Below are 12,053 nucleotides of genomic sequence, written 5' to 3'. Positions count from 1 at the left end.
ATGATGTCAGAGACCCCACAGTGGGTGTTACACTCAAAGTCAGAGATGCCATGTTACACATGAAGCCAGAGATGGCATGGGAGGTGTTATGCACAAAGTCAGAGATAACAGGGAGAGCATGGCATACAAGTCAGAGACCCAATGTGCAGGGTGCTAACGATGTCAGAGACAACAGGAGGAGTGTGATGTGTAAACTAAGAGTCAAATGGGGAGTGTGACACACGAAGTAAGAGTTGGCACTGGGTGTGTTGCACACTATGTCAGAAACAACAGGAGTCATGTGATACAGGAAGCCAGGGATGCCAGATGGAGTGTTACGCAGGAAGTCAGAGACGCCACATGGAATGTTACAGATGATGTCAGAGACACATGAGGGAGTGTTACACATGAAGTCAGGGACGCCTGTGGGAGGGTTACATATGAAGTTATATACGGCAAGGTGAATGTGATGCACGAAATCAAAGACATGAAGGGGAGTATAACACAGGAAGTCAGAGACTAGAGGTAGAGAGTTAAACACAAGCTCAGAGTCACCAAGGGGAGAGTTACAAATGAAGTCACAGACACCAGGGGAAGTGTGACACACAAATTCACAAACACCAGGGAAAGAATGACACATGAATTCAGAGATGACATGGAGTGTGTGACACATGAATCAGAAACCACAAGGGGAGTGTTACAAAGTCAAAGAAACCAGGAGTAGAGTAAGAAATGAAGTCAGAGACGACAGCTGGTGGATGATATACCAAGTCACAGACCCCTAGGGAGGTCTGACACATGCAGTCAGAGATGCCATGGGGAGAGTTACACACAGTCAAAGAGGCCATGGGGAGTGTTACAGATGATGTAACTGACATGATACGAAATGTTAAGCATGAATTCACAGACACAGTCGGGAGTATTGCACATGAATTCAGAGACACCACTGGGGATGTTACACATGGAGTCAGAGACACCACATGCAGTGTTACACACGAAGTAATACACGACATGGGGAGTGTGACATAGGAAGTCAGAGAAGCCAGGGAGAGAGTTACACAAGAAGTCAGAGACGATAGGTGGAGTGTTAAACACAAGGTGAGAGACATCAGAGGGAGTGTGACGCTTGAAGTCAGAGACACCACAGAGAAGTGTTATACACAGAGTCAGAGACAGCAGGGGGACTGTTACACATCAAGTCAGAGATGACATTGGGAGTGTTACATACATAGTCAGAGAAACGAGTTAGAGTGTCATACACAAAATTAGAGAAGACAGGGGGAATGTTTCACATGAAATCAAAGACACCAAGGGGTTAGTGACACACAAAGTCAGAGAAACCACGTGGAGTGTGACACAGGAAGTCAGAGACAACAGGGAAAGTGTTACATACGGAGCTAGTGAACACCATGGTGATTGTTATACAGGAAGGCATAGAGGGCACGTGGAGTGTTACACATGATGTCATAGACTCCACGGGGACTGTGACAAACGAAGTCAGAGTCACCAGTGGGAGTGTCATACACGAGGTCATTGATGCCTGGGGGAGTGTTATGCATGAATTCAGGGGTGCCAAGGGGGAGTGTTACACATGAAGTCAGAGACGTCAGAACGAGTGTTATGCATGATGTCACAGACACCAGGGGGAGTGTTACACAGGAAGTCAGAGACTCTAAGGGGATTGTGACACACGAAGTCAAAAAGGATATGGGGAGTGTGATACATGAATTCAGAGATGCCATGTAGGAGACTTACACACAAAGTCAGAGACTCCACTTTGAAAGATACACATGAAGTCAGACACTGCAGGCCAAGTGTTACACAAAGTCAGAGATGCAAAATGTAGTGTTACACATGAAGTCAGAGATGCCAGGCTGATTGTAACTCAAAAAGTCAGAGACACCACGGTGAGTATTAAGATTGAAGCCAAAGATGTCAGGGATACTGTGATACATAAAACCAGAGAGGCCAGTGAGAGTCTTACAAAAGAAGTCTGAGAGTCCATGGGAGAGTGTTACACTCGAAGGAAGAAAGTCCAGGTTGGGTGTTACACAAGAAGTCCGAGACACCAGGGGTTGTGTACCACATGAAGTCCGAGATGCCATGTGGAGTGTTATACATGAAGTCAGAGACACCAGGGGGAGTGTTAGACACGGAGTCAGAAACACCACATGCTGCTGTGGTACACATGAAGTACGAATTGCTGGGGAAGTGTGACAAATGAAGCCAGAGACCCAAGGTGCAGTGTGACACACAATGTCAGAGACAACAGGGGGAGCGTTGTGCACAAAGTCTGAGACAACATGGTGAGTGTGAAACACGAAGTTACAGATGCCATGGGGAGTGGGACACACAAAATCAGAGAGCACAAGTGAAATGTGAAAGACTAAGTCAGAGATGCCCATGGATGTATTACACAAGAAGTCAGAGAGGGCACACGGAGTGTTACACATGATCTCAGAGCCTCCAGGGGGACTGTGACACACGATGTCTGAGACACCACAGGGAGTGTTAAACACCAAGTCAGTGACGCCTGGGCTAGTGTTACACACCAAGTCAGTGAAGCCATGGAGATTGTTTGCACAATGTCAGAGACACCAGGATGAGTGTGACACATAAAGTCAGAGACATGACAGTGAGTGTGTCACACGATGTTTGAGACTACATGTGGTGTGTTAAACACAAAGTCAGAGACACCAAGGGGAGTCCTACAAACAAAATCAAAGACACCAGGGGAGTATTACACACAAAGGTAAAGACACCAGGGGGAGGGTTACACAAGAATTCAAAGAAACCGTGGAGAGAGTGACACACTAATTCAGAGACGATATTGGGTGAGTGACATATGAAGTCAGAGAAGCAACAGTGAATGTTACACTCGAAGTCAGGGACGCAAGGGGAAGTGTGACACATGATGTCAGAGATGTCATATTGAGTATTACACTCAGATTCAGAGACACCGGCAAAGAGTCTGACATAGGAAATGAGAGAATCCAGTGAGTGTTATACAAGAATCATGAGACACCACGGGGGGAGTATTACCCTCAAAAGCAGAAAGACCATGTGGAGCATTACAGATGAAGTCAGAGACACCAGGGGTTGTGTACCACAAGAAGTCTGAGATGCCAGGGAGAGTGTGACACTCGAGGTCAGAGGTTTCACTTAGAGTGTTACACACCAAATCAGAGACGCCAGATGGAATTTGACACACAAAGACAGAGATGACATGAAGACTGTTATGCATGAATTCAGAGACTACAAGCAGACTGTGAAACAAAAATTCACAGATGCCACGGGAATGTGACACACCCAATCAAGAGCAGAGGTGAAGTGTGAAACATAAAGTCAGAGACACTATGAGGATTGTGACAAAAATAGTCAGAGTTGCCAGGGGCAGTGTCACACACGAACACAGGTACACAAATATGACTGTTACACTTGAAGTCAGAAATGCAAGGAGGTGTTTGAGACACAAAATCAGAGCTGCCAGGGTGAGTGTTACACAAGAAGTCTAAGAGGCAATGAGGCAGTATTACACTCAAAGGCCAAAACACCACATAGATTGTTACACATGAAATGAGAGACTCCAGAGGGACAATGACACATGAAGTCATGGATGCCACATGGAGTGTTACACACGATGTCACAGACACCAAGGAAAGTGTTACACGCAAACTCTGAGATGGCATAGGGAGTGTTACACACAATGTCTGTGACATCAGGGGGAGTGTGACACATGAAGTCAGAAACACGAGAGGCAATGTTACACAGGAAGTCAGAGACACCAGGGAGTGTGTTGCACATGACGTCAGAGATGCCAGAGGGAGTATGACACACGAAATCAGAGACACCAGAGGAAGTGTGACACATGAAGTCAGAGGTGCTGGGATGGTGTTATACACGAAGTCTTAGATGCCCTTGTGAGTGTGACACACGAAGTTATAGATTGCAGGGGAAGTGTGATGAGCATACTCAGAGAAACAAGGGAGAGTGTGACACAAAAAGTCAGAGATGTCATGGGGTGTGTTACACATGAAGTCAGACACACCAGGGGTATTGTGATACAGGAAGTCAAGGATACCAGGTGAAGTGTTGCACACGAACTCAGATGCCAGGAAGAGTGTTTCACACGAAGTCAGAGACGCAAGTGGGAGTGTGAAACACGAGGTCACAAATTCCAGGAGCAGTTTGTCACATGAAGTCACAAATGCCAGGGGGAGTGTGACATATGAAGTGACAGACACTAGGGCAGTGGTGACACATGAAATCCGAGACACCAGTTGGAGATGTACAGACAACATCAGAGATGCAAGTGGGAATGTTTAACACAAACTCAGAAACACAAGTTGGATTGTTACAAATGATGGCTGAGATGCCAGGGGGTGATTGACACACGAAGACAGAAACATCAGGGGTAGTGTTACACAGGAAGTCCGAGACAACATGGAGTGTGTGACACATGAAGTCAGAGATGCCAATCGGGGGTGTTATGCACAAAGTCAAGGACACCAGGGTGAACATTACACAGGAAGACCAAGATGCAAGGGGAATTTTCACACACAAAGAGACTCCAGATGGAGTGCTACACACAAATTCAGAGAAGCCAGGGGGATTGTGACACACAATGTCACAGATGACAAGGGGAAAGTTATGCATGAAGTCAGAGATGACTTTGGGAGTGTGATACACGAATTCATAGAAGTCATGTTGGGAATTACACAGGAAGAAAGAGATGGCAGGGGAGTGTTAGATGAAGTCAGAGACGCATAGTGGATTGTTAATTACCAAGTCAGAGATGCCAGGGTAAGTGTTACACATGGAGCTAGAGACAAAATGGGAAGTGTTACACAGGAAGTCAGATACACCACAGGGAGTGTGACACACGAAGTCAGAAAAGACAGGTCACATGTGACACACAATATCAGAATTCACAGGTAGTGTGACACATGAAACCAGAGACACCAGTGTATGTGTTACACAAGAAGTCCGAGATAGCACGTGGCATGTTACACATGATGTCAAAGACTACAGGAGGACTCCGGAATCATGTGTCAGCCACACCTGACCACGGTCTGAGGCTCGTCTGAACTACATGTTAGCCATGGAGGAGCGATGCCTGCACCACGTGGGAGCCACGCCTGAATCATGGGTGAAACACTCCTGGACCATATGTGAAACCCACATGAGCCATGTGTGAGGCACACCTGGGTTACACCTGAGCCATTTGTGAGCCACACCTGCACCATGACTGAACAATATGTGACACATTTGAATCACATGGGAACCACGTGTGAAGCACACATGTTCAATGCTTGAACCACACGTGAACCACATGGGAGCCACACCGGAAACATGGCTGGGCCACACGTGAGCCATGTGCCAGCCACATCTCAGTAGGCGGGAGCCAAGTGTCAGCAACGAGTGTGTCACATGTGAGCCACACATGATTGACATGCAACCCATGCATGACACACATGTGTGTCATGCATGTAGAATGTGCGATGAATGCCTGAGTCATGTGTCAGCCATACCTGCGTCATGTGTCTGCCACACCTGAAACACCTTGCACACAAGCGTGAACCACACACCAGCCACCCGTTAGCCACATGAAGGCCGTGCATGAACCAGGTGCGAAGCACAACTGTGTGACGTGTCAGGAAAGCCTGTGTCAAGTGGCTGCCTCACCTGAGTCATGTGTCAGCCATGCCTGAAAAACGTCTGAGCCATGCCTGAGTCACATCTCAGCCATGCCAAAGTCACGTGCCAGCCATTCCTGAAGCAAGTGCCCGTCACACTTGAATCACACGCCAACCTCACTTGAAGCACGTGTCAGCCACGCTGGAGCCACTTGCCTGCCATGCCTAAACCACGTTCCTACCATGCCACATACAAGTGTGAGCCAGGCCTGAGCAGCACCACAGCCATGCATGAGCCAGACCTGAGCCATGTGTGTGCCATGCATGACAAACGCCTGAATCGTGGGTGAGCCGCATGTGACCAAGATCTGTGGCATGCCTGCATCACGTGTGAGCCATGGCTGAGCTGCACCTGAACCATGTGTGAGCCATGCCTGAATTACACCTGAACCATATGTGAGCCACACCTGAACCATGCATGAACCACACGTGAGGCACCCTTCAACCACATCTGAACCACATCTTGAACCACAGCTCAACCACATGGGAGGCACACATGTTCAATGCTTGAACCACACATGAACCACAGTTGAGCCACACATGAAACACAGCTGAGGTATGCATGAGCCACGTGCCAGCCATGACAGAGTATGTGGTGAGCAGGTTTTAGCAAGGTGGAAGCCACACCTGTATGACATGTCCCATGTGTGTCCACATGCCTGCTATGCATGGATAATGTGCAATGAATGCCTGAGTCACATGTCAGCCATGCCTGCCTCATGTGTCAGCCCTGAATGAGTAAAGTGGCAGCCACAGCTGGATCACCTGTCACCCACATCTGGACCACCGGTCAGCCACACCTGAGCCATGTGTCAACTGCGACACACCAGGTGTCAGAAACACAGCAATCACGTGTCACTGCGGCCTGAGCGAAGCATCACACACCACTGGAAGCCGTGTCAGACACACCTGAATCACATTGCTGAAACACATGTCAGAAACACCTGAGTCATGTGTTAGCCATGACTGAGCCAAGTGCCAACTGTGCCAGAGCCACCGCTGAGCAATGCTGGAGCCACGTGCCAGCCATGCCTGAGCCTCACCTGAGAAACGTGTTAGCAATATGTGACAAACTCCTGAATCATGTGTCAGCCACACCTGACCACGGGCTGAGGCTCACCTGAGCTACATGTGAGACATGGCTGAGCCATGCCTGCACCACTTGGGAGGCACGCCTGAATCACGGGTGAAACACTCCTGAAACTTATGTGACATCCACATGTGCCATGTGTGAGCCACACCTGGGTTATGCCTGAACCATTTGTGAGCCACACCTGAGCCATGAATGAACCAGATGTGACACATTTGAACCACATGGGAACCGCGTGTGAAGCACACATGTTCAATGCTTGAACCACACGTGAACAACATGGGAGCAACAACGGAAACATGGCTGGGCCATGGTGAGCCACGTGCCAGCCACATCTCAGTAGGCAGGAGCCGTGTGTCAGCAACGAGTGAGTCACGTGTGAGCCACACATGAATAACATGTAACCCTTGCATGAAACACACGTCTGCCATGCATAGATAACGTGCGATGAATGCCTGAGTCACGTGTCAGCCATGCCTGCATCATGTGTCAGCCACACCTGAAACACCTCACACCCATGTGTGAACCACGCACCAGCCACCCCGAGGAACGTGAAGACCAGGCATGAACCAGGTGTGAAGCACACCAGCGTGATGGGTCAGGCACGCCAATGTCACGTGGCTCCCTCACCATTGTCATGTGTCAGCCATGCCTGAAAACCGTGTGAGCCACGCCTGTGTCACATCTCGGCCATGCCAAAGTCACGTGCCAGCCACTCCTGAAGCAAGTGCCCAAAACACTTGAACCACACACCAGCCTCACTTGAAGCACGTGTCAGCCAGGCTGGATCCACTTGCCTGCATGCAAGAACCATGTGCCAACTATGCCACAAACAAGTGTGAGCCACACCTGGGCAGCACCGCAGACATGAATGAGCCACACCTTAGCCCTGGGTGAGCCATACGTGACAAATGCCTGAATCGTGGGTCAGCCGCATGTGCCTCAGTTCTGTGGCATGCCTGCACCACATGTGAGCCATGGCTGATCTGCACGGGAATCATGTGTGAGCCATGCCTGATTTACACCTCAACCATGTGTGAGCCACACCTGAACCATGCATGAACCACATGTGAGGCACCCTTCAACAACACGGATGGCATGTGCCTCAAGCAAGGCTATACCAAGGTCGAGAGATGCTGGCTCGTTGCTCAGTGTCTGCTGGCACAAGGTAGGCACATGGCTCACACGTGGTTCACGCGCAAATGGCATGTGATTCCAGTGGGGCTACCATGTGGTTCAGGCGTGGCAGGAACTTGCTTCAGGTGTGGCTATCGTTTGATACAGGCATGACTGGCACGTGGTTCTGGTTTGGCTGGCATGTGTTTCAGGTGTGTGTGACACGTGTTTCAGGGCTGGGTGATTCGTTTTTCAGCATCGGTGAGACGTGATTCGGGTGTGGCTGAGACACAGTTGTGGCGCGGTTGCCACGAGGCTCAGGTGTGGCTGACATGTGCTTCACTTGTGGCTGACACATGCTGCAGAAGTGGCTGACAAGTGGCTCAGGGGTGGCCACAGCGGGACTTTTGCGTGGCAGAAATGTGACTCTGGATTATCTGGCATGTGCTTCAGCCATGGCTCACATGTGACTCAGGCGTGGTTGACCCGTGGCTCAGGAATGACTGAAACGGGACTCCTGCTTGGCTCCAATGTCATTCAGATGTGCCTGGCATGTGCTTCAGTTGTGGCTGACACGTGATTCAACTGTGGCTGACACTTGACTCAGGTGTGTCTCCCACCTGGTGCAGGAGTGGCTGACATGCAACTCATGCGTGAGTGCAGTGTGGGTGACACGTGATTCAGGTGTGTGTGACACGTGTTCCAGTGGTGTGTGATGCTTCCTTCAGACCTCAGTGACACGTGATTACTGTGTGGCTGAAACTTGGTGTGTCACAGTTGACACATGGCTCATTTGTGGCAGACACGTGGTTCAGCCGTGGGTGACAGGTGTTTCAGATGTGGCTGCCACGTGAATCACGGGTGGCTGACACACGACTCAGGCATGGCTCACATGTGACTCAGGCATTCATCCCACATTATCCATGTGTGGCAGACATGTGGTCACGCGTGTGACATGCCGCACAGGTGTGGCTCACATGTTGCTGAAACGTGGCTCCCACATACTCAGTCATGGCTGCCACATTGCTCACGCCTAGCTCAGCTGTGTTTCATCAGTGGCTCCCTTGTGGCTCATGTGTGGTTCAAGCATCGATCACGTGTGTTTCACATGTGGGTCAGATGTGGTTCAAGGGTGTCTCACATGTGGTTCATGCATGGTTCAGGTGTGGCTCACACATGGGTCAGGTGGAATTCAGGCGTGGCTAACACACGACTTGTGTGCGTCGTTTATGGTAGAGGAGACATTCACACGTGATTTAGGCATGGCTCACACGTGGTTGACACATAGCTCTGCCATGGCTTACACGTGATGCAGGTGTTCCAGAGCACTGGCTCACATGTGGCTGGCACATGATTCAGGCTTTGGTCTCGCATGGCTCACAAATGGCCGGCTGGCTGTGGTGATGCTCAGGCATGGCTCACATGTGTTTGTGGCATGTTTGGCAAGTTTTTCAAGGATGCCAGGCTAGCAGTGCCAGTGTGGCTGACACGTGCTTCAAGAGGGGCTGACCTGTGGTTCAAGTGTGACTGGCATGTGTTTCAGGTGTGACTGGCACTTGGTTGACGCCTAGTTGGCTCATATATTTGGCACGGCTGAGACGTGAGTCAGGCGTGGCACACACGTTATTCAGGCATGGCTGACACATGACTCACGTGAGGCGGCCACATGACACAGGCATGCCTGACAGGTCACGCAGGTGTGGTTCACACATGGTTCATGCATGGCCTTCGTGTGGTTCAGCGGTGGCTGGTGCATGGTTCACGCATGGTTGGCAGGTGGTTCAGGCGTGCCTGACATGTGACTCAGGCTTGTATGAAACATGATGCCAGTGAGGCAGACACATGTCTCATGCATGGCTGACACGTGACTCAGGCATTCTTCGCACAGTATCCGTGCACGGCAGACGTTTCCTTCACATATGGGTGACAAGTCGTTCATGTTTGGACCCCCCGTGCCTCAGACATTGCTGAAACGTGGCTCGCACATATTCAGGCGTGTCTGGCACTTTGCTGCCGCATCGAACACGTGGGTTTCACATGTGGGTCAGATGTGGTTCAAAGGTGTCTCACATGTGGTTCATGCATGGCTCAGGTATGGCTCACACATGGGTCAGGTGGAATTCAGGCGTGGCTAACACATGACTCGTGTGGATCGTCACACGTGGTTTAGGCATGGCTCACACGTGGTTGAGGCATAGCTCTGCCATGGCTCACACGTGATGCAGGCGTGCCAGAGGACTGGCTCACATGTGGCTGGCACATGATTCAGGCTTTTGTTACGCATGGCTCACACATGGCTCAGGTGTGGCTCATGCCTGTCTGTGGTGATGCTCAGACGTGGCTCACATGAGTTTGTGGCATGTTTGGTACGTTTTTCAGGCATGCCAGGCAAGCAGTGCCAGCATGGCTGACACGTGCTTCAAGTGAGGCTGACCTGTGTTTCAAGTATGACTGGTACGTGTTTCAGGTGTGACTGGGACTTGGTTCAGGCCTGGCTGGCATGTGACTTCAGCATGGCTGAGACGTGAGTTAGGCGTGGCTGACGCATGAGTGAAACATGGCTACCCCACGACTCGTCTCAGTCCCATATGTTAGAGGAGACTTTCACACGTGATTTAGACATGGCTCACACGTGGTTCAGGCATAGCTCAGCCATGGCTCACACGTGATGCAGGCGTGCCAGGGAACTGGCTCACATGTGACTGGCACATGATTCAGGCTTTTGTCATGCATGGCTCACACATGGCTCAGGTGTGGCTCACATGTGTCTGTGGCATGGCTGGCACGTGGTTGAGGCAAGTTGTGCCAGCGTGGCTGACACGTGCTTCAAGTGAGTCTGACCTGTGGTTCCAGTGTGAGCAGGACATGGTTCAGGTGTGACTGGCCCTTGGTTCAGGCCTGGCTGGCACGTGACTTCGGCACAGCTGAGACGTGAGTTACGCGTGGCTGACACATGACTCAGGTGTGGGGGCGACGGGACACAGTCATGCCTGACACGTCACGCAGGTCTGGTTCATACATGGTTCATGCGTGGCCTTTGTGTGGTTCAGGAGTGGCTGGTGCATGGTTCACCCGTAGGTGGCAGGTGGTTCTGGCGTGGCTGACATGTGACTCAGGCATGTGTGAAACATGATGCCGGTGTGGCAGACACATGTCGCAGGCATGGCTGACACGTGACTCAGGCATTCATCGCACAGTACCCATGTGCGGCAGACGTTTGCTTCACATGTGGGTGGCATGCCGTTCATGTGTGGGTCCCACGTGACTCACACGTTGCTGAAGCCTGGCTCACACATACTCAGGTGTGTGGCACGTGGCTCACACATGGCACAGCCACATTTCACGTGTGGTTCCCATGTGCCTCTTGTGTGGTTCAAGCATTGAACATGCGTGCTTCACACGTGGCTCACATGTGGTTCGAGTGTGTCACATGTGGTTCAGGCATGGTTCAGGGAGGCTCACACTTGGTACAGGTGTAGCTCAGGTGTGGCTCACACATGACTCATGTGGAGGGCTCCTACGGTTCAGGAGGGTTTCACCCGTGATTCAGGCGTGGATCACAGGTGCTTGAGCCATGGCTCAGCCATGGCTCACACGTAGTTCAGGCGTTCCTCAGACAGGGGTCAGGTGTCACTGACGCATGGTTCAGGAGTTTGTCACACATTCCTAACACATGTCTCAGGTGAGGCTCACGTATGGCTGAAGTGTTGCTCCGGCATAGCTCACAAGTGGCTCTGGCGTTGTTGGCACATGGCTCAGGCGTGGCTGACACGATACTCAGGCATTTCTGACATGTGTCTGAGGCATGGCATGCATTTTGTTCAAGTGTGGCTGATGTGTGGCTCAGGCATGGGTGACTGGTGGTTCAGGCGTGGCTGACATGTGCCTGAGGCATGTGTGAAACATGCCGGGTGTTGGTGATATGTGACTCAGGAGTGGCTGACGTTTGCCTCAGGTGTGGCTACAACGTGACTCACGCATCATTCAAACGTGATTCAGCCTGCTTGTCTGGCATGTTCTCCAGCCCTGGCTCACCTGTGACTCAGGCATGGCTGACCTGGTTCATGAGTGGCTGAAACGTGACTCCTGTGTGGCTCAAAGGTCATTCCAGAGTGCCTGGCATGTGCTTCAGTTGTGGCTGACACGTGACCCAGGCGTGGTTGACACGTGAC

This window comes from Equus caballus, chromosome X, assembly GCF_041296265.1.
Source record: "Equus caballus isolate H_3958 breed thoroughbred chromosome X, TB-T2T, whole genome shotgun sequence".
Classification (NCBI taxonomy): domain Eukaryota; kingdom Metazoa; phylum Chordata; class Mammalia; order Perissodactyla; family Equidae; genus Equus; species Equus caballus.
This window is presented reverse-complemented; position numbering follows the sequence as displayed.